Raw genomic sequence first — 23,916 nt, 5'->3', positions numbered from 1 at the left:
TGCCAGTTCTCCACAACTACATTCCTTTTTTGCCCGATGCCCCCTATTAGGGGGCGCTAGAGGAAGAGGAAATCGAGGGGGAGAGGTGAGTTCCTTCCTGTTCGTTTCTGGAACTTTCTGGGGGCTTCCTGCAAGGAGCGCGCCAACATTTCACCCCAGCAGAAGCAGTTCCTTCCCGCAGCACTCAGTCTACTCTGCAGTTTACAGCACGCGAGGCAGCTCCATCAGACGCCCCTGAGGCTGGACGTTTCTCAGGTTTCAGTTTCCACCTCCAGGGGCCCACACTGGGCCTTTTTTACATTTTAATAATTCTATTTCTTCCCTCTGTGTCTGGTTTCTAAGAGTAGGAATTTCGCTCAGTTTGCTTTTTTTTTTTTTTCAATATTTACTTTATTCCCTTTTGTTGCCCTTTTTGTTTTATTGTTGTAGTTATGATTGATGTCGCTGTTGGATAGGACAGAGAGAAATGGAGAGAGGAGAGACAAGGCAGAGAGGAAGCCAGAGAGGGGGAGAGAAAGACAGACACCTGCAGACCTGCTTCACCGCCTGTGAAGCGACTCCCTGCAGGTGGGGAGCCAAGGCTCGAACCGGGATCCTTACGCCGGTCCTTGTGCTTTGCGCCACGTGCGCTTAACCCGCTGCGCTTCTGCCAGACTCCGCCCCCCCCCCGGAGCTATTTTAAAGTTCGTTTAGTGGAGACTTGTTTATGAATCTTGGGGTTATTTGAATTGAGGGGCTCAAGAAAAACACAACTGTGTGAACGTCTTCAACCACAGAAATCAATCCAGTGCTTTTCTCCTCAGTATGGATCTGTTTGGAGATATAGATGACATTTCCTCAGAGAGCGATGGCGACCATCAGCCACCTGTTCCGGAACAGCCTGCTGTAAGTACAATCATTAGTCTCAGCGGGTCTCGTGGTTCCAAACGGAAAGAAGAAAATCTGAGGCTGGGGGTGCGGGGTGGAGGTCTGACTCTCCTGTGGAGAGACGTGGGTAACTGAGCAGCGGTTTAAAACATCTGGTGATTAGATGACCTTCTTTTTAAATATTTATTTTATTTATTCCCTTTTGTTGCCCTTGTTGTTTTATTGTTGTAGTTATTATTGTTGTTGTTGTTGGATAGGACAGAGAGAAATGGAGAGAGGAGGGGAAGACAGAAAGGAGGAGAGAAAGATAGACACCTGCAGACCTGCTTCACCGCCTGTGAAGCGACTCCCCTGCAGGTGGGGAGCCGGGGTTCGAACCGGGATCCTTATGCCGGTCCTTGTGCTTTGCGCCACCTGCGCTTAACCCGCTGTGCTACAGCCTGACTAGATGACCTTCTAATATACACAGGGAATTTCTAGATGTAAGAAGGCATAGAATCTCTGTGGGCCGGCCGGGCGGTAGCGCGCCGGCTTAATCGCACAGAGTGTGATGCGCACGGACCCGCAGAAGGATCCTGGTTCGGTTCCCTCCGCTCTCCACCTGCAGGGTGGGGGTGGGGTGCTCACATCACAAGCGGTGACGCAGGTCTGCAGATGTCTTTCTCTTCCCCTCTCTGTCTTCTCTCAATTTCTCTCTGACCTATGCAATAACAGCAGTAAGAATGGAAAAAAGAGGGCCGCCATTTCCCCCTACTTCATTGCATAGGACAACGAGAAATTGATAGGCGAAGGGGATAGAAGGATTCAGAGGCCCTAGTGGGGGTTGTATTGTTATATGGGAAACTGGGGAATGTTATGCATGTACAAACTACTGTACTTACTGTTGAATGTAAAACATGAATTCCCCCCCCCCAAAAAAAAAAAAAAAAGATAGGCGAAGGGGAGGATAGAGAGGGCGAGAGAAAGACGTGCAGAGCTGCAGACCTGCTCATGAAGCGACCCGCTAAAGGTGGGAAGTGGGTCCTTGCACTTTTTACTATGTGCACTTACCTGAGTGTGCCGTCACCCGGCCCCCGTTTCAAAGCTTTTCTTGTTCCGATTTGCGCTGTGAAGATTGTGCTACCTAGCATTCTTCTCTGATGTTAGAATTTTGGATTGAGGGGTGGGGAGGTAGCGCAGCGGGTTAAGCACACATGGCGGGAAGCACTAGGACCCGTGTAAGGATCCCAGTTCGAGCCCCCAGCTCCCTACCTACAGGGGGCGTCGCTTCACAGGTGGTGAAGCAGGTCTGCAGGTGTCCATCTTTCTCTCCCGCTCTCTGTCATCCCCTCCTCTCTCCATTTCTCTGTCCTATCAGCAACAACAAGGGCAACAAAAAAATTGAAAAATGGATTGAGGGGTTGCATAATTTCATGTTTCTGGAGCTATGCATCTTTTAAATAATCTATGTATTGGATAGAGACAGAGGGAAACAGAGAGAGGGAGAGAGATTTGCAGCATTGCTTCACTGCTTGTGAAAGTTTCCACGTGCAGGTGGAGACTGGGGCTTGAACCCAGTTCCTGTGCATGGGAATGTGTGTGCTCACCCGGGTGTACTATCACCCAACTCTTTCTTTCTTTCTCTCTCTTTCTTTCTGCCTTCTTTCCTTCCTTTCTTCATTTCTCTTTCTTTCTTCCTCTCTCTCTCTTTCATTCATTCTTTCTTTCTTTATATGTGGGACCAGAGATTCAACTTAGGACCTCATGCATGAGAGACATGACCTTTCCTGCTGAGCTATAGTCTTGACTTGGATTCTGCTCTGTTATGCAAAATAGATATAGAAACAAAATATGTATAAACAAAATCATTATGTTTTTTCTTTAAAGTTCTCATTGATTTCATGTGAGATAGAATGAGCATCTCAGAGAGAGGAGCCAGAGCCACTTCCGGAATGCAAGTCCTGTACTCCACCTGTTGAGCTACTCCCCTGGCTGCTATGTATATATTCTTGTTAGTGCAGACTAGTAGACGTTTTTCATGTGTTCGTTTCTTCCTGTTTTGGGGGGAGGAGGGTGAGATTTTAGGAGAAGCCTGGATAAAAAAGTGCTGACTTTTTAAATTCCACTTCTACCTAGTACAGAAGAACTAGAATATTCCTTTTTAAAAATATTTATTTATTTATCTTTTTTCCCCCCTCTTTTACCAGAGCACTGCTCAGATCTGGCTTATGGTGGTGTGAAGGACTGAACCTGGGACTTCAGAGCCTCAGGCATAAGAATCTTTGCACAATCATTATCTATCTACTCCCACCCTTTTTTCTTTTCTTTTTTTAAAATATATTTTATTGATTTATTATTATGGGATAGAGACAGCCAGAAATTGATAGGGGAAGAGTAGACAGAGAGGGAGAGAGACAGAGAGACACTTGTGAAGCCTCCCGCCTGCAGGTGGGGACCAGGGGCTTGAACCCAGGCCTTTGTGCACTGTAATGTGTGTGCTCAACCAGGTGCGTCACCGTCTGCCCCCCTTTTTTCTTTTCTTTTTTTTTTTCCTTTTTTTATTTTCTATGTCTATTTTCTGCCACCAGGATTATTGCTGGGGCACAGGGCCTATATGGCTCCATTGCTCCTGGTGGCCATTTTTTCCCTTTCCTTTTGAGAGACAGACATAGAGAGAGCAAGACAGAGAGACATTGCAGAACTACTCCACTCCTTGTGAAGCTTCCCCTACCCCCTACCCCCCCTAATTGGAGCTCCCATGTGATGAGCCAGGACTCAAACTCGGGTCCTTTAGCATGGTAACATTTGAGCTCTGCTTGGTAACTCAGTGAGCCACCTGCTGGACCAGAGCTAGAGCATGTTTAATATCACTTCAAACTGTCTCTTTCTCATTCTTCTCCTAGGATAAATCTGAAGTGTTTCCGAATCAGCAGAATGAAGAACCGGTTTCTGAAACTAGAATAGAAGTAGAAGTTCCCAACGTCAGCTCTGATTTAGGAAATGAGTTGTACTTTGTTAAACTCCCCAAATTTCTCAGCATAGAACCCAAGTAAGGGCCTTAATGACTGCCCCCCCCCCATACTGACTAAAAATATGTGGGATGTAGTAGATGATTGGTCACAAAGTTGGAAGATTTTTCCTGTGACTGAAAAAGACTAAAGTTAGGATGTGCTATTGTAGCAAATAATGAGCAACTGGTGAGGCAGTTACACTGCTAATAACTCTTCTGACATTCTGGTGCTTTTTTTTTTTTTTCTTCCTTGTCTTTACAGAAACTGGTAAATAGAGAGGGAAAGAGAATGGTAAGAGAGAAAGAAAGATACACACAGCACTGCTCCACCACTCACTTCCCTTGTGCAGGCTGGGGCTAGGGGTTTGAACCCATGTCCTTGAGCATGGTAGCATCTGCACTCTACAAGGTCTGCCACTTTTTAATTTATTTATTTACTTAGTTATTCCCTTTTGTTGCCCTTGTTGTTTTATTGTTGTTGTTGTTACTGATGTCGTTGTTGGATAGGACAGAGAGAAATGGAGAGAGGAGGGGAAGGCAGAGAGGGGGAGAGAAAGATAGACACCTGTGGTCCAGGAGGTGGCGCAGTGGTAAAGCTTTGGACTCTCAAGCATGAGGTCCTGAGTTTGATCCCCAGCAGCACATGTGCCAGAGTGATGTCTGGTTCTTTCTCTCTCCTCCTATCTTTCTCATAAATAAATAAAACCTTTTTTTAAAAAAAAAAAAAAAAGATAGACACCTGCAGACCTGCTTCACTATTTGTGAAGCTTAACCTCCCCCACCCCCTTCACTGCAGATGGGTACCAGAGGCTTGAACCTAGGTCTTTGTACATGGTAATGTGTGCTCAACTGAATGTGCCATTACCAGCCCTGGGACTTTCTTGTAAACAGATAAACATGTCACAGATGAGGAAAGTTTTTTTTTTTTTAACTAGTGTGAAGATGAGAAAAAATCAGAAAATGAGTGATAAGATTTGCTAGAGAAGTCAAATGTATTCATGCAAAAGCCAGTGTGAATCTAAGAAAGACAGTAATTTTGGACAAGAGCGTGTTGACAGGTGTTAGTCCCAAAGCCTGAGTGAAAACTCTTGAGCAAGTAGATACAACAGTCTTCAAAAATACAGAAAAATATATCACATCTCACCTACATGTTGGAAGATATAGTTTATCAAATACATGCTATTGAAGTAAAGATTTTGAATTATTACATTTGGATGTTACTGCAGGCACGACCTTTTAAAATCAAATTTCAAGAAAACAGTAATTTGCATACTCTCTAGAGTTTTTTTTTGGCATTGGTATATATTGTAGAAAACATTTGGTCGTATTAATCATTGTCATAATTAAATATGGCTAATATGACATTAAAAACCATTTTTAGACCTTTTGATCCTCAGTATTATGAAGATGAATTTGAAGGTGAAAAAGTGCTTGATGAGGAAGAAAGGATCAGATTAAAATTAAAGGTACCATTCTATACTTTATTCCTTTTATTGATTTTTTTTCTTTTCTAAAATACAACAGAGGAATAACTTAAGACGAGCTTATGAAATGATCTTTTATGCTAGCTGTTTCGTCATCAAACAGTTGTCTAGGCACTAGCTGTGGTATCTCCTGTCTTTTGCCCTCTATCTTAATAATAATAGTAATCATCATCATCCACCAGGAACCAAGGAATAGTGCAGGCTGAAAGACCAGTGAAAATCCTTCTGGAAAGAAAGGGGAAAACAAAGAAGAAGAGAAAGAACTTTTTAGGAGGGCTGGGATTGGCAGTACTCTGTCATTGTCTACCCAGGACTGCTGATTTCTTTAGCAGAATTGTCTGAGCTTCTGCAAGGGAACGCAATGGTAGCCCACAGCCAAAGGCAAGATTATATATATAACTTTGTGGAAGGGATTAATGGTTTATAGTAGACAGTAAAATATAATAGTTGGTACATGTGTAACATTTCTCAGTTTTCCACATAACACTCTAACCCCCCACCTAGGTCCTCCTCTGCCATCTTGTTCCAGGACCTGAGCACTCTCCCCTTACTCCAGAGTCCTTTACTTTTTTCAGTACACCAGCAATATTAATTTTTATGTCAATTTTTTTGACTTGGAATTTCCTATCACACAGGTAGGATGAGTTTGAATTAAAAACAGGCCCAAGTACAAGTCTCAGGTGTTTTTTTTTTTTTTTTTTGAGTTATTTATTTATTTATTTATTTTAATTAAAGAAAGGATTAATTAACAAAACCATAGGGTAGGAGGGGTACAACTCCACACAATTCCCACCGCCCAATCTCCATATCCCACCCCCTCCCCCGATAGCTTTCCCATTCTCTATCCCTCTGGGAGCATGGACCCAGGGTCATTGTGGGTTGCAGAAGGTAGAAGGTCTGGCTTCTGTAATTGCTTCCTCGCTGAACATGGGCGTTGACTGGTCGGTCCATACTCCCAGTCTGCCTCTCTCTTTCCCTAGTAGGGTGGGTCTCTGGGGAAGCTGAGCTCCAGGACACATTGGTGGTGTCTTCAATCCAGGGAAGTCTGGCCGGCATCCTGATGACACCTGGAACCTGGTGACTGAAAAGAGAGTTAACATACAAAGCCAAACAAATTGTTGAGCAATCATGGACCCAAAGCTTGGAAAAGTGGAGAGGAAGTATTAGGGAGGTACTCACTGCAAACTCTAGTATACTTCTGCTTTCTTACTTTGGTGCCATACTCCAAACTCAGTCAATTTCTGCTTTGCGTTTCTACTTCTTTTTTTTTTTTTTTACATGCATAACATTCCCCAGATTCCCATTTAGCAATACAACCCCCACTATTTAATTCATCATTTTTCATGGACCTGTATTCTCCCCACCCACCCACCCACCCCAGAGTCTTTTACTTTGGTGTAATACTCCAATTCCATTTCAGGTTCGACTTGTGTTTTCTTTTCTAATCTTGTTTTTCAACTTCGGCCTGAGAGTGAGATCATCCCATATTCATCCTTCTGTTTCTGACTTATTTCACTCAACATGATTTTTTCAAGGTCCATCCAAGATCGGCTGAAAACGGTGAAGTCACCATTTTTTACAGCTGAGTAGTATTCCATTGTGTATATATACCACAACTTGCTCAGCCACTCATCTGTTGTTGGACACCTGGGTTGCTTCCAGGTTTTGGCTATTACAAATTGTGCTGCCAAGAACATATGTGTACACAGATCTTTTTGGATGGATGTGTTGGGTTCCTTAGGATATATCCCCAGGAGGGGAATTGCAGGGTCATAGGGTAGGTCCATTTCTAGCCTTCTGAGAGTTCTCCAGACTGTTCTCCACAGAGGTTGGACCAATTGACATTCCCACCAGCAGTGCAGGAGGGTTCCTTTGACCCCACATCCTCTCCAGCATTTGCTGCTGTTACCTTTTCTGATGTGTGACATTCTCACAGGAGTGAAGTGATATCTCATTGTTGTCTTGATTTGCATTTCTCTGACAATCAGAGACTTGGAGCATTTATTCATGTGTTTCTCGGCCTTTTGGATCTCTTCTGTGGTGAATATTCTGTCCAATTCCTCCCCCCATTTTTGGATGGGGTTATTTGTTGTCTTGTTGTTGAGTCTGGTAAGCTCCTTATAAATGTTGGTTATTAAACTCTTATCTGATGTTTGGCATGTAAAGATCTTCTCCCATTCTGTGAGGGGTCTCTTGATTTGGGTAGTGGTTTCTTTTGCTGTGAAGAAGCTTTTTAATTTGATGTAGTCCCATAGGTTTATACTTGCCTTAGTCTTCCTTGTAATTGGATTTGTTTCATTGAAAATGTCTTTAAAATTTATGCGGAAAAAACTTCTTCCAATATTTTCCTCTAAGTATCTGATAGTTTCTGGTCTAACATCCAAGTCCTTGATCCACTTGGAATTTACTTTTGTATTTGGTGAAATACAGTGATTCAGCTTCATTCTTCTGCATGTTTCAATCCATTGTTTCCAACACCATTTGTTGAAGAGACTCTGCTTTCCCCATGTAATAGTCTGGGCCCCTTTGTCAAAGATTAGATGTCCATAGGTGTGGGGCCTCATTTCAGGGCTCTCAATTCTATTCCACTGGTCAGTGTGTCTGTTCATGTTCCAGTACCAAGCAGTTTTGATGACAATGGCCCTATAATACAGTTTGAGATCTGGCAGTGTGATGCCTCCGGTTCTGTTCTTTTTTCTCAAGATTGTTTTGGCAATTCTAGGTCTTTTCTGGTTCCAGATAAACATTTGTAGCATTTGTTCTATTTTCCTAAAAAATGTGCTTGGGATCTTGATGGGGATAGCATTAAATTTGTAGATGGCTCTGGGTAATATATTCATTTTGATGATGTTAATTCTTCCAACCCATGAGCATGGAATATCTTTCCACTTCTTTGTGTCTTTTTCAATTTCTTTGAGTAGTGACTCATAATTTTCAGTATACAAGTCTTTCACTTCTTTGGTTAGGTTTATTCCTAGATATTTTATTGTTTTTGTTGCTATAGAAAAAGGAACTGATTTCTGGATTTCAATTTCTTCTAACTTAGTGTTTGCATAGAGGAATGCCACTGACTTTTGAATGTTAATTTTATAGCCTGACACATTACTGTATTGCCTGATGATTTCCAAAAGCTTCTTGCTAGATTCCTTAGGTTTTTCCATGTATACTATCATGTCATCTGCAAATAAGGAGAGTTTGACTTCTTCTCTTCCAATCTGTATTCCTTTAATTCCTTGCTCCTGCCTGATTGCTATGGCAAGAACTTCCAACACTATGTTGAATAGTAATGGTGATAGTGGGCAGCCCTGTCTAGTACCTGATCTGAGGGGAAATGCTTCCAGTTTTTCACCATTGAGTATGATGTTGGCTGTAGGTTTGCTATATATAGACTCCACTATCTTCAGGAATTTTCCATCTATTCCTATTTTTTGTAGTGTTTTGATCATAAAGGGATGTTGTATTTTGTCAAAGGCTTTCTCTGCATCTATTGATATGACCATGTGGTTTTTGGTCTTGCTTTTGTTGATGTGGTGGATCAAATTGATTGATTTACGTATATTAAACCAACCTTGCATGCCTGGGATAAACCCCACTTGGTCATGATGAACAATCTTTTTGATATACTGTTGTATCCGGTTGGCTAGAATTTTGTTCAATATTTTCGCATCTATGTTCATCAGAGATATTGGTCTGTAGTTTTCTTTTTTGGTTGTGTCCCTGTCTGCTTTTGGTATCAGGGTGATGTTGGCTTCATAGAAGCTGGCAGGGAGTATTCCAGTGTCTTCAATCTTCTGGAAGACTTTTAAAAGTAGAGGTATTAGTTCTTCTTTGAAAGTTTTGTAGAATTCATTTGTAAAACCATCTGGTCCAGAACTTTTATTTTTGGGGAGATTTTGGATAACTGTTTCAATTTCATTAGCTGTGATGGGCCTGTTCATATTATCCACTTCCTCTTTACTTAGTTTTGGAAGTTGGTAGGTATCTAGGAAATCATTCATTTCTTCCAGGTTCTCTAACTTGGTGGCATATAGTTGTTCATAGAAGCCTCGCATGATATGTTGAATTTCTGCAGTGTCTGTTGTGATATCTCCTCTTTCATTTACTATCCGATTTATTTGGGTCTTCTCCCTTTTTTGTTTTGTGAGTCTGGCTAAAGGTTTGTCGATTTTGTTTACTCTTTCGAAGAACCAACATTTACTTTCATTGATCTTTTGTATGGTTTTCCTATTCTCAATGTTATTTATTTCTGCCCTAACTTTAGTAATTTCTGTCCTTCTGGTTGCTTTAGGGTTCCTTTGTTGTTCTTCTTCTAGGTCTTTAAGATGTGCAATCAGGCTGTTTATTTGTGCCTTTTCTTGTTTCCTAATGTGTGCTTGTATAGCTATGAACTTCCCTCTTAGGACTGCTTTAGCTGTGTCCCAAATATTTTGATAGCTTGTGTCTTCATTTTCATTGAACTCTCGAAACATTTTGATTTCTTCCTTGATTTCCTCTTTGACCCAGAAGTTGTTAAGAAGTGTACTGTTGAGCTTCCACATTTTGGCACTGTTACTAATCTTTTGTTGATTGTTAAGTGTTAGTTTAATTCCACTGTGGTCTGAGAAGATGCTTGGGATGATTTCAGTGCTCTTGAATAGGCTGATGCTGTCTTTGTGGCCTAACATATGGTCTATCCTTGAGAATGATCCATGTGGATTTGAGTAAAATGTGTATTCCAGTTTCTTGGGATGAATGACTCTGAAAATGTCCAATAGTTCTAGTTTATCTATCTCTTCATTTAGCTCCCTTATGTCTTTACTGATTTTCTTCCTGGATGATCTGTCAAGTTGAGAGAGTGGGGTGTTGAAGTCCCCTACTATGATTGTGTTACTGTTAATATATTGCTGTAGCTCTTTCAGTAGAAGTTTGATGTATTTAGATGGCTTCTCATTGGGTGCATAGATATTAATAATTGTTAAGTCCTCTTGATTGACTGATCCTCTGAGCATTAAGTAGTGTCCATTCCTATCTTTTTTAATCTTATCTATTTTAAAGTCTATCATGTCAGATATGAGAATAGCTGTTCCTGCCCTTTTTTGTGGGCCATTGGCTTGAATGATAGTTTTCCATCCTTTCACTTTAAGTCTGTGTTTGTCTTGTTGCGTTAGGTGAGTTTCCTGTAGACAACATATTGTTGGGTTGTGTTTTCTGATCCATCTTCCTACTCTGTGTCTTTTAATAGGTGAATTCAGGCCATTCACATTTATTGATATCAAAGATTGAAGATATTTTAACGCCATTCTTGTAGAGTTTTAGAGTGTTTTGATATATGTTCTATTTGTGGTGGTCTGGTTGTTTATAGGAAACCTTTCAGAACTTCTTTCAAGGCAGGCTTGGTGATGGTTGCTTCCTTCAACTGTTGCTTGTCTGAGAAGGTTTTGATGCTTCCATCTAGTCTGAATGACAATCTAGCAGGATATAGTATTCTTGGCTGAAAGCCTTTCTCATTGAGCACTCGATAGATATCTTGCCATTCTCTTCTGGCCTGTAGTGTTTGTATGGAGAAGTCTGCTGCTAATCTTATGGGTTTTCCTTTGTAGGTGACTCTTTGTTTTTCTCTTGCAGCCTTGAGGATCCTTTCTTTATCCTTATTCCTTTCCAATCTAAGTATGACATGTCTTGGTGTCTTTACGTCTGGGTTAATTCTGTTTGGGACCCTCTGGGCTTCTTGAATCTTTATGTCTTTGGTGTTGTCTAGACTAGAGAAATTTTCAGCTATTATGGCCTGGAGAACGCTTTCTTCCTCCCCTTCTCTTTCTTCCTCTGGTAAGCCAATAATTCGTATATTGTTTCTTTTGAAGTCATCCCATAGGACTCTGTTGTTGTTTTCAGCATCTCTTAATCTCTTTTTGAGATCTCTTACTTCTTTTTTAGTTGTCTCTGATTCATCCTCAATCTTGCTAATTCTGTCTTCAGCCTCATTGATTCTATTCTCTCTGCCCTCTACTGCTTTCTGGAGTTCATCTATTTTGTTGCCCTGCTCTGATACTGTTTTAGCTTGTTCAGCTAGTTGCCTTCTTAGCTCAGCAATTTCAGCTTTCAGCTCTCTAATAACCATGAGATTATTAGAATTTTCTTCCATATTCTCATTTGTTGTTCCTGCAGTTCTGGTTACAATTTTTTCAAATTCTTTACTCACTCCTGTTATTATTTCCTTAGCTAATGTTTGGATGTTGAACTCGTTGTTTTGTGCTTCGCCCTCTGGAGGACTTTTAGCTGGACTCTTGTCCTGGTTCGAGTCTCCATTATTTTTTCTTGTTGTTTTAACCATTTTATATAAGTTAACAGTTTTTTCAATCCCTGAGTTGGAGTTCAGTGGTGTAAAAGCCTTTTTTTTTTTTCCCCTGTAGGCTATGGTAGCCTGAGGGCTTTTAAACTATCAATAGGCTTCTTGGCTTAATCACTGACTCCTGACCAAGAGATAAAGCAGGGTGTGGCAGAGATAATCCAGTGGTTATGCAAAGAGACTTTCACAGCCCCTCAGCTATGCCACCGAGGTATAGGTCTTCTCCTGAGTTTCCCAGTTAGATCTCTGTACCCTGGTGTCCCTCCCTGTTGCTGCTCCATTTCTGAGGGTAGTAGCAATGGAGACTCAGAGTTGCACTTGGTGAGTCTCTGGGGAGTCCTTTCCTCCCTTCAGGTGTCCCCTTGTTGGTGGAGCAGACTGGAGGTGGTGTCTCCACTGACAAACTGTCAAACTGTTAGCAGTCACTTAATCTCTCCTTAGGCCCCTCTCTCCTCTCTGTCTCCAGCCACGCGTGTTTGTACTCACGGGTGATTTACTGGGTTTCTGTGGTCATTCTAGTCCTGTCTTGTTTCGGTCCGGGTGGTCTCCTTTGGTATTCCTAGTTGATCCAGGAGAGGAGAGGAGAGGAGAGAAAGCGATCTGCTGCTCGTAGCTCCGCCTCCGGAAGTTATCAGGTGTTTTTTTTTTATATTTATTTATTTCCCCTTGTTGCCCTTGTTGTTTTATTGTTGTAGTTAATGATGTTGTCATTATTGGACAGGACAGAGAGAAATGGAGAGAGGAAGGGAAGACAAAGGGGGGGAGAGAAAGATCTGCAGACCTGCTTCACCACTTGTGAAGTGACTTCCCAGCAGGTGGGGAGCCGGGGCTCAAACTGGGATCCTTATGCTGGTCCTTGGGCTTTGCGCTTAACCTTATGCTGCGCTACTGCCTGACTCCCAAGTCTCAGGTTTCAGCTTGGTGCTAATTACTTGCTCATGCCTTTTTCTTTTCTTTCTCAATTTCAGAACTTCCCTGTCTCACTAGGCAAATATTTTTTCAGTCGTTTTTTGATTAGCTTCATAGATAGAAACCTCATTTTTTTTTTTTTTGCCTCCAAGGTTATTGCTGGGGCTGGGTGCCTGCACAATGAATTCACTGCTTCTGGAGGCCATTTCCCCCTAATTTGTTGCCCTTGTTGTTATTGTTTTGTGTTATTGTTGTTGGGTAGGACAGAGAGATATTGAGTTGAGGGAGACAGAGAGGGGAAAGAAAGACACCTTCGACCTGCTTCACTGCTTATGACGCGACCCCTGCTGCAAGTGAGGAGCTGGGGGGAGGGTCACACCGGGATCCTTACGCCTGTCCTTGTGCTTCACACCATGTGTGCTTAACTCACTGCACTGCCACCTGCCCCTCCAGTATTTTCTTTTTTTATATATTTATTTCCTTTTGTTGTCCTTGTTGTTTTATTGTTGTAGTCGTTGTTGGACAGGACAGAGGGAAATGGAGGGGGGGGGGAAACAGGGAGGGGGAGAGAAAGATAGACACCTGCAGACCTGCTTCACCGCCTGTGAAGTGACCCCCCCCCGCAGGTGGGGAGCCAGGGGCTTGAATAGGGATCCTTGTGCCAGTCCCTGTGCTTTACACTATGTACACTTAACCCAGTGTGCCAACGCATGGCCTCCCACAAATTATTTTTTTAATTACTTACTTACTCAATTGATTTTTTCAGATAGAGATAGAGATAGAGGAGAGAGGAAGAGAGAGAGAGACCACAGCACCACAGATTTTTCCAGTGCAGCAGGCAGCAGGCAGCAAGCAGCAGGAGCTAGACTCAAACCTGGGTCTTGCACATTATCCAAGTGAACTATTTCCCCAGCTCACAGAATCTTTAAGAAAAATGTTGTATGTGGTGCAGGAGATGAAGCCATGCTTTCACACATGCACTACTACGGAGACACCTTCCAGCCCACTGTTTAAAAAAATCTAAAATAGAAGAGAGAGAGACTATAAAAATCTGACACACAGAGGGAGAAACACCAAATCACTGATCCACCACCTGTAGATTGCCCTTGGTGCCTCCATGATGTTTCCTAGTGGTGTTGGGTCTTGAACCCTGGGCCTGACACATGGTAAGCATGTGCTTTACCTGTTGATTCTCCTGGGTCCATACTTATGAACTCTTTTATTTTTTAATCTTTATTTATTTATTGGATAGAGACAGTCAGAAAGCAAGAGGGAAAGGGAAGATAGAGAGGGAGAGAGACAGGGAGACACTTGCAATACTGCTTCACCACTCGAAAAGCGTTCCTCCTGCAGGTGGGGACCAGGTTGGCTCTAACCCGGGTCCTTGTGCAATTGTAGCATGTGTATTTAACCAGGTGTGCCGCCACCTGGCTCCATTTCTATGAACTCTTAATAATAAGATTCTAAGCCACTTGAAGGAGGAAAAGATTAAGTAGTATTCAGCTTTTCTAATCTTTTTTTTTTTTTTTTTTGACCAGAGCACTGCTCATCTCTGGTTTATGGCAGTGTAGGGGATTGAACCTGGACTTTAGAGCCTCAGGCATGAGAGTCTCTTTGCCTAACCATTATGCTATACCCGCACTCTTCTAATATCTATGTGTTGAACCAGATAGAAAATACTATACGATGGAGGATACGCCAGGATGAAGAAGGAAATAAAATTAAAGAAAGCAACACTCGGATAGTCAGGTGGTCAGATGGCAGGTGAGTGAGTATAAAGTATCTGAGGAAGGGCTGGGTGGTGGCATAGCCAGCCAAGCGCACAGGCTACCGTGCGCCAGGACCAGCTTAAGCCCCTGCTTCCCACCCCAGGGGAGAAGCTTCACTTGGGGCAGAAGCAGGTCTGTGAGTGGTTCTCTTTCTCTCTCTTCCTTCCCTCTCTTTTTCTCTCTGTCCTATCAAATAAAATAGAAAAAAAAAAAAAAAAAGGAGAGGGTGGGAGGAACTGGCCACAGTGAGCAGTGGGTTCATAGTGTTGGCACTGAGCCCCAGCGGTAACCCTGGTGGCAAGAAAAAAAAAGTAATAAATAAACAGAAAATAAAGTGGGTGGGGGTACATAGCATAGCGGTTATGCAAAGAGACTCATGCCTGAGGCTCCAAAGTCTCAGGTTCAGTCCCCTGCACCACCATAAGTCAGAGCTGAGCTGTTCTATGGTAAAAAAAAAATAAATAAGTAAATTTAATTAATTAATTAAAATAAAAGATAAAGTATCCAGTGAGCTCTGAAATCCCAGAGTGAAGAACTGAGGGTAATATAATAGGCCGAGGTCATGGTGCTGTGACATTAGGCCAGGGAGATAGTTTAGTGGTTGTATATATATATTAGCAAATTGTAAACATTTAAAAAAATATTTATTTTATTTATTTATTCCCTTTTTGTTGCCCTTGTTGTTTTATTGTTGTAGTTATTATTGTTGTTGTCGTTGTTGGATAGGACAGAGAGAAATGGAGAGAGGAGGGGAAGACAGAGAGGGGGAGAGAAAGATAGACACCTGCAGACCTGCTTCACCGCCTGTGAAGCGACTCCCCTGCAGGTGGGGAGCCGGGGTTCGAACCGGGATCCTTATGCCGGTCCTTGTGCTTTGCGCCACCTGCGCTTAACCCGCTGCGCTACAGCCAGACTCCCAACATTTTTATTTACCACAGCTGTTCAGTTCTTTTTATATTGATGTCAGAGATAGAGCCTAGGATCTACAATTCGCAGATTTATTATTCTTATAAAAAGTTTAAAGAGGGAGTCGGGCTGTAGTACAGCGGGCTAAGAGCAGGTGGTGCAAAGCACAAAGACCGGCATAAGGATCCCGGTTCGAACCCCGGCTCCCCACCTGCAGGGGAGTCGCTTCACAGGTGGTGAAGCAGGTCTGCAGGTGTCTATCTTTCTCTCCTCCTCTCTGTCTTCCCCTCCTCTCTCCATTTCTCTCTGTCCTATCCAACAACAACAACAATAATAACTACAACAATAAAACGACAAGGGCAACAAAAGGGAAAAAATAAATAAAATAAATATATATAAAAAAAAAGTTTTGTGGTCCGGGAGGTGGCGCAGTGGATAAAGCACTGGACTCTCAAGCATGAGGTCCTGAGTTCAATCCCCGGCAGCACATGTACCAGAGTGATGTCTGGTTCTTTCTCTCTCTCCTCCTATCTTTCTCATTAATAAATAAAATCTTTAAAAAAAAAAAGTTTAAAGAAAGTATGAGAGGCGAAAGGGACACTGATTTTCGTAAAAGATCGTATGTATTGTCATATCTTGGTATTTATCACAACATAGACATTACACTTTGCAGCAAAATCTGGTCATTCTTAGCTTTATATCATCATCATTATTTCTTCTTTACTGGGTGTTATAGTGGTTGTATATTTTATAAAATCTTTCATACCTGAGGTCACATGTTCAATCCCTGGTACGATTATAAGCCAGAGCTGAGCTGTGCTCTGCTGAGGAGTGCGGAGATGGGGGAAAGAAAGAGAAAGAAAGGGAGGCGGCGAGTGTGGTCCAAGCTGTGGTATCTGTCTTAAGTAGAAACAGAAAGGTCAGGGGCCAGGTGGTGGTATACCAGGTTGAACACACATGTTCAGCAGACCTGGGTTCAAGCCCCTTGTCCCCACATGCAGAGGGGAAGCTCCATTAGTGGTAAAGCTGTGCTGTGGGTGTCTTACTCCCTTTCTCGCTTTCTCCCCTTCCTTCTCAATTTTTCTCTGTCCCTACCCCTAATAAATTAAAGAAAATAATAATCTATTTAAAAAAAATAACAAAAAAGGACCAGTAAGGCCAGCTACCACATGTGTAGTATTAGACATTATAAATGAATACTTGTGAACACATGCTCTTGTCTTCCTAATGAATATCAGAGATTAGGAAAGTACAAAAACTATTATGTTTGTTTTTTTTCCCTTCCCACATATCATCATCATCATCTCTGGGGCTTCACTGATTGAGGCTGATGTTTGCAGATAGAAAGAACAAGAGAGAGAGGTGGCAGGGAACAAGTGGGGAGAGAAACCACAACACCAGTGGGGCAAGGCTTGAACCTGGGCTGAACACTGCAAAGCAACACACTACCCATGTGAGTTATTTTGCTGGATGGAATTAATAATATTTTAAGTTGAAAGGTGAATGCTCAGGGGCCGGTGGTAGTACACCAGGTTAAGCACACATAGTAGCGAGTGCAAGGACTGATGCAAGGATTCCAGTTCAAGCCCCTGACTCCCCACCTGCAGGAGGGTTGCTTTACAAGTGGTGAAGCAGGTCTGCAGTTGTCTCTCTGTCTTTCTTCCTCTCTACCCCCACTTCCTCTTGCAATTTCTCTCTGTCTTATCCAGTAACAATAACAGCAACAACAACAATGGAAAAATGACCTCCAGGAGCAGTGGATACGTAGTGCATTCCCCAGGCCCCAGCTAGAAACCTGGAGGCAAAAAAAGAAAAAAAAAAAAAGACATGAGGATGCTCCTGGCCCGGGAAGCGGCACAGGGGCTAGAGAGCAGCACTTACATAAGTGTGAGGTCCTGAGTTCAACCCTGGGCATCGTATATGCCAGTTTTGCTTTCTTTATCTCTCTCATAGATAGATTTAAAAAAAAAAGAAAAAAGAAAGAGAAAATAGAGGAGGGGTCAGGTGGTGGTTCACCTGGCTGAGTGCACACATTACCATGGTGGCTCACCTGGCTGAGTGCACACATTACCATGGTGGCTCACCTGGCTGAGTGCACACATTACCATGGTGGCTCACCTGGCTGAGTGCACACATTACCATGGTGGCTCACCTGGCTGAGTGCACACATTACCATGGTGGCTCACCTGGCTGAGTGCACACATTACCATGCACAGAACCTAGGTTGAAGTTCTAGTCTCCACCTGCAGGGAGGAAGCTTCAGCGGCAGTGGGACAGTGCTGTAGGTGTCTCTTTCTCTCCCTCTTCTTTACCTTCTCTCTCTTCCTCTCCCTCTCCCTCTTGACTTCTGTCTCTTACCCTTTATCAAAAGGAAAGAAGAAGGAAATAAAATGACAACCAGGAATGGCTGAATCTCAGCCATAACCCTGCTGGCAATAGGAAAAAACCCACTGGTGGAAATAAATAAAAATAAAATTGGAATGCTGGGAGTCGGGCGGTAGCACAGCGGGTTAAGCGCACGTGGGGCAAAAAGCTCAAGGACCAGCGTAAGGATCCTGGTTCAAGCCCCAGGCTCCCCACCTGCAGGGGGCGTCATTTCACAAGCGGTGAAGCAGGTCTGCAGGTGTCTTTCTCTCCCCCCTCTCTGTCTTTCCCTCCTTTCTCCATTTCTCTGTCTTATTCGGCAACAACAACATCAATAACAACAGCAATAATAACCATAATAATGATAAAAACAAGGGCAACAAAAAAGGGAAAATAAATAAAATATTAAAAAATATATTAAAATTGGAATGCTAACCCTCCCTTTGAAGGGAGATAGGTCAACTTCTTTCCTTCTTTTCATTTCTTTCCTTCTTTCCATTTATTTTTTTCTTTCCTTTATCTCCTTCTCTTCTTATGAATTCAGTATGAGAACACAGACACAGTCCCGTAGTTACACAGCATTGTTAGTATTTAACAGGGTAAGTGGATGTTGTAGGGTTCTTTACACTCGGACATCTGATCTGTTTCTCCTTCCCAGCCTTTCCCTGCACTTAGGCAGCGAGGTGTTCGATGTGTACAAAGCCCCGATTCAGGGGAATCACATCCACCTGTTTACGAGAGAAGACACCGGTCTCCAGGGACAAGCCATCTTTAAGTCCAAGCTCACCTTTAGGTAACTATGCCTATTGACATTTATTCCTTGCAGCGAGAGAATGACGAGATGCAAAGACTGTGTAAAAGAACCTGACCCAGGCAATGGGAGATGGTCCAGCAGACACAGTACATGGCTTACCTCGCCTGAGGCCATGGTTAGAGCCCTGGTACCATGTGGAAGCAGCAGGGGAGGTAGCAAGGCAACTCCAAGGATGATAAAGCAGTGCTTTAGTGGCTGTACCCTCCCAACCTCCTTAAGAAAACATAGAAGGGGAGTTGGGCGGTAGCTCAGCAGGTTAAGCACACATGGCACAAAGTGCAAGGACCCGCGGAAGGATCCCGGTTCGAGCCCCCGGCTCTCCACCTGCAGGGGAGTCGCCTCACAGGCGGTGAAGCAGGTCTGCAGGTGTCTGTCTTTCTCTCCCCCTCTCTCTCTGTCTTCCCCTCCTCTCTCTGTTTCTGTCTGTCCTATCCAACAACAACAATATCAATAACTACAACAACAATGGAAAACGAGGGTAACAAAAGGGAAAATAAATAAATATTAAAAAAAAAAAGAAAACATAGAAGAAAAAAAAAGCCAGGGAGAGATTCACCAGTGGTATCACACATGCACCAAGCCCTGGGTTCAATCCTTAGCACTGAATGACATCAAATAACCAAGTCTGATCTAGCCCTGATCAATAGAATTTCAAGATATTATTCTCCAAGGAGCATGGCCTTGTTCCACATTTACTACAAGTTGCCCTTTCCTTCTCTCTTTTTTTCTATTTTATTGCATAGGATAGTGAGAAATTGATAGGGGAGAAGGAGGTAGAGAGGGAGAGAGAGAGAGAGAGACACCTGCAGCACTGCTTCACTGTTTGTGAAGCATCCTCTCTGCAGGTGAGGGGTAGGGGCTCGAACCTAGTTTCTTATGCATGGTAATGTGTGCACTGAACTGGGTGAGCCACTGCCCGGCCTCCAAGTAGCCATTTCTAAAGGAATTAGTTCATGTTATCAAAACCAACATAGGGCCAGGTGGTGGAGCACCTGGTTGAGTGCACGTATTACAGTGCACGAGGACCAGGGTTCAAGTCTGTGGTCCCACCTGCAGGGGGAATGCTTCATGAGTGATGAAGCAGGTCTGCAGGTGTCTCTCTGTCTCTCCCCCTCTCTGTCTACCCCTTCCCCTTTGATTTCTCTCTGTCTCTCTTTTTTTAAAAAATATTTATTTTATTTATTTATTCCCTTTTGTTGCCCTTGTCGTTTTATTGTTGTAGTTATTATTGTTGTTGTCGTTGTTGGATAGGACAGAGAGAAACGGAGAGAGGAGGGGAAGACAAAGAGGAGGAGAGAAAGATAGACACCTGCAGACCTGCTTCACCGCCTGTGAAGCGACTCCCCTGCAGGTGGGGAGCCGGGGTTCTAACCGGGATCCTTATGCCGGTCCTTGTGCTTTGCGCCACCTGCGCTTAACCCGCTGCGCTACAGCCCGACTCCTCTGTCTCTTATAAATAAAATAAATAATTAAAAATCAAAGCCAACATGAGCTCACTATATAGAAACAGTGTATCTGTTCACGTCAATTACTTTCAGAGAGCTTGACAGCGTGTTTATGCAGTTGTGCCAGCCATCATGTCCTTTCTCTTTAATGACATTTGTAAGTGACCAGGAGGATATGGCAGCTGAGAGGGAAGATCTGGGGGATGTGGCAGACTGCAGTGAGACCCTGAGTGCCAGGAGCTCAGTCCAGGCATGGATCCCTTCCCAGGACACCACTGTGGTCCTGTGTTCAGCTTTCCTGGAGAAGCAGAGCATGTACAAGAGTGACTGGGGGGCAGGGTTGACAGCATAGTAGTTCTGCAAAAGACTTTCATACCTGAAGATCTGAGGTCCCAGGTTCAGTCCCCAGCAGCACTGGTAAGTCAGAGCTGAGCAGTACTCTGGTCTTTTCAGTGTATTTTTCTCTCTGTATCTCTCATTAAAATACATAAATAAAGGGGGTTGGGCTGTAGCACATCGGGTTAGGCGCACATGGAACAAAGTGCAAGGGCGGACGTAAGGATCCCAGTTTGAGCTGCTGGCTCCCCACCTGCAGGGTGGTTGCTTCACAAGTGGTGAAGCAGGTATGCAGGTGTACATCTTTTTCTCCTCCTGTCTTCCCTTCCTCTCTCAATTTCTCTCTGTCCTATCCAACAACAATGACAGCAATAACAACAATAATAGCCACAACAATAATAAAAAAAAATTTAAAAAAACAAGGGCAACAAAAAGGGAAAAAGTAGCCTCCAGGAGCACTGAGCCCCAGCAATAACCCTGAAGGCCTAAATAAATAAATAAATGACAGCACTCTTGAGCTTTCATAGGAGTGTCACAGAAATGTGCTAATGTCAAATTATGGTAATAACATAATCTAATAGACACAAGTAATTGCATAATAAATTATTGAATTTAAAAATTTTTTTTAATATTTATTTATTTTACCTTTTATTGCCCTTGTTGTTTAACATTGTTGTGGTAATTGATGTCATTGTTGTTGGATAGGACAGAGAGAAATGGAGAGAGGAGAGGAAGACAGAGGGGGAGAGAAAGATAGACACCTGCAGATCTGCTTCACCGCCTGTGAAGCAACTCCCCTGCAGGTGGGGAGCCGGGGGCTCGAACTGGGATCCTTACGTCGGTCCTTGCGCTTTGCGCGACATGCGCTTAATCCGCTGGGCCACCGCCTGACTCCCAATGATTGAATTTTTATGCTTTCTAAATTATACTCAAATATGTTGCTGTGTAAGATTACCAACCTCAGTTGAATTTTTTCATTTTCAATAGATATTTATTTTTCTTTTTTTAACTATTCCCTTTTGATGACCTTGTTGTTTTATTGTTGTAGTTATTATTGTTGTCATCTTTGTTGGATAGGACAGAGAGAAATGGAGAGAGGAGGGGAAGATAGAGAGGGGAGAGAGAAAGATAGACACCTGCAGACCTGCTTCATCACCTGTGAAGCGACTCCCCTGCAGGTGGGGAGCTGGGGGCTCGAACCGGGATCCTTACGTAGGTCCTTGCGCTTTGTACCACGTGTGCTTAACCCGCTGCGCTAGCGCCCGACTCCCTCAGATATTTATTTTTCATAGAGACATAGAGAAATTGAGAGGGAAGGGGGAGACAGAGAGGGAGAGAGATTGCAGCACTGCTCTATCACTTGTAAAGTTTTCCCCCTGCAAGTGGGGACTGGGAGTTTGAACCTGGGTCCTTGCAAAATCTAATGTGTTCAACCAGGTGTGCCACTACCTGGCCCCATTTTTTAAAAAAGGATTTATTTATTTATGAGCAAGATAGGAGGAGAGAAAGAACCAGACATCACTCTGGTACATGTGCTGCCGGGGATTGAACTCAGGACCTCATGCTTGAGAGTCCAATGCTTTATCCACTGCACCACCTCCTGGACCACATCCATTATTATTATTATTATTTTTTAAAAGAGATGGTAGCATCTTCCTCACAGAGATGTTTTACCAATCAAGTCAAGTGATACATAAAACTTGTAGAGATTGGACACAATAAACGCTGTTCAAGTCAACCTTTTCTGGTGGATACTGGGCCTCGCACATGTGCAGTTTCACTTCTCTGGGCCACTTTTTCATTCAGAGAGAGAGGCCACAGCACCAGAACGTCCTCTGTTGCCATAGCACCTCCCATATGATGCCTGGGGTCGAACCTGGGCCATGAGCCTTGCAATTCAGGCACCTGAACCTGGGGCTATCTCTCTGGCTCCCAAGTCAATCATTCATTGCTTACATTGCCCGCATTCTATAGTCAAGCTTTCCCTCAGGCCTCTCCTAAGCATCTTCCTTTCCTCTCCCTGAGGAACCCAAGAGGCCACCTCCCCTTGTCAGGTATGCATTGCTCTCTGCAGCCGTTGTCACTCACCTGGGCTTCACAAGCACCCATTGCTGGGACCTGTCTCCCCCTACGCCCCAACCCCTGGCTCTGCTGAAGGGAAGTGGTCATGGTCTGCAGAGGCTGCTGTTGCTGTCACTGCTCCCAGTGCTTTTAATAAACTGAGATGCTTTGGGGTCCATTTCCTGGCAGACCTCACTCTACAGACTGTGCCACACATAAGAAGATGACAGTGCCACTGGCTAACAAGGCCTCCAGGACACAGAAGATTAGGATCATACCCATGGCCAGATGTAACCCTGAGTGCCAGCACCCAGAAATGACTAAGGTACATTTGCTAAGCTTTACCTCAGGATATGTGTTTTCCAGAATATTAACATTTCTCATTACTAATGGAGTGTGAATTTTATTAATCTCAAGATTATCAATAATAATTATGTTAATTGAGCATTACTACTCTCATTGATATTATAAATCTTATTGTCACTTTGTAGTTCTTTAAGAATATTTTTTAGGGGGAGTCAGGCAGTGGCACAGCGGGTTATATGAAGGTGGCGCAATGCGCAAGGACCAGCATAAGGATCCGGGTTCGAACCCCGGCTCCCCTCCTGCAGGGGAGTCGCTTCACAAGCGGTGAAGCAGGTCTGCAGGTGTCTTTCTCTCCTCCTCTCTTGTCTTCCCCTCCTCTCCATTTCTCTCTGTCAACGACATCAGTAACAACAATAATAACTACAACAATAAAACAAGGGCAACAAAAGGGAATAAATAAACAAATATTTAAAAAAAAACTTTAAAAATATATTTTAGGGGTGCTGGGTGGTAGTGCAGCGGATTAAGCACACATAGCAAGGATCCAGGTTCAAGCCCCGGCTCCTCACCTGCAGGGGGGTCACTTCACAAGTTGTGAAGCAGGTTTGCAGGTTTCTGTCTTTCTCTGTCTTCCCCTTCTCTCTTCATTTCTCTCTGTCCTATTCAACAACAATGATAGCAATAACAACAATAACAACGATAAACAACAAGGGCAACAAAAAGGGGGAAGAAATGGCCTCCAGGAGCAGTGGATTCATAGTGCAGGCACCGAGCCCCAGTGATAACCCTGGAAGCAAATATATATATTTTAATTTTTATATTTTGGATAGAGACAGAGAAGTTGAGAGGAAAGGGAGATAGAGAGAGAGACACCCATAGCTCCGCTTTACTGTTACTCAAGCTTCCCTCCCGCAGGTAGGGACCAAGGACTCAAACCCAGGGCTTGTGTAGTGTAACAAGTGCGCTCAGCCAGGTGCAGCACCACCCTCAATTTATTTATTAGTAAGAAAAGAGGACAACAGAACCAGAGCATCAGCGGCACATGCGGTGCTGGAGGTTGAACTCAGGATCTCATGACTATGAATCCAACGCTTTATCCACTGCACCACTTGCCTGGCTGCAACCAGCCTAACTTCTTATTTTTTTGCCTCCAGGGTTATTGCTGGGGGCTCGATGCATTGTCATTGCTGTTGTTGGATAGGACAGAGAGAAATTGAGAGAGGAGGGGAGAAAGAGGGGGAGAGAAAGACAGACACCTGCAGACAGGTTACCTGTGAATCGACCCTCCCTGCAGTTGGGGAGCCGAGGGTTCGAACCAGGACCCTTATGCCGGTCCTTGTG

At 43.4% G+C, this 23,916-nt stretch overlaps 1 pseudogene; it reads left to right on the top strand.

Annotated features, from left to right (window-relative positions):
* Nucleotides 1–804: 804 nt before the first annotated feature.
* Nucleotides 805–22,781, top strand: LOC132533530 (RNA polymerase-associated protein LEO1-like; annotated as a pseudogene).
* Nucleotides 22,782–23,916: the final 1,135 nt, after the last annotated feature.

Source organism: Erinaceus europaeus, chromosome 16 (genome assembly GCF_950295315.1).
Source record: "Erinaceus europaeus chromosome 16, mEriEur2.1, whole genome shotgun sequence".
Lineage (NCBI taxonomy): Eukaryota > Metazoa > Chordata > Mammalia > Eulipotyphla > Erinaceidae > Erinaceus > Erinaceus europaeus.
The sequence above is the reverse complement of the archived record's forward strand: the minus strand, read 5'-3'. Positions and strand labels throughout refer to the sequence as shown.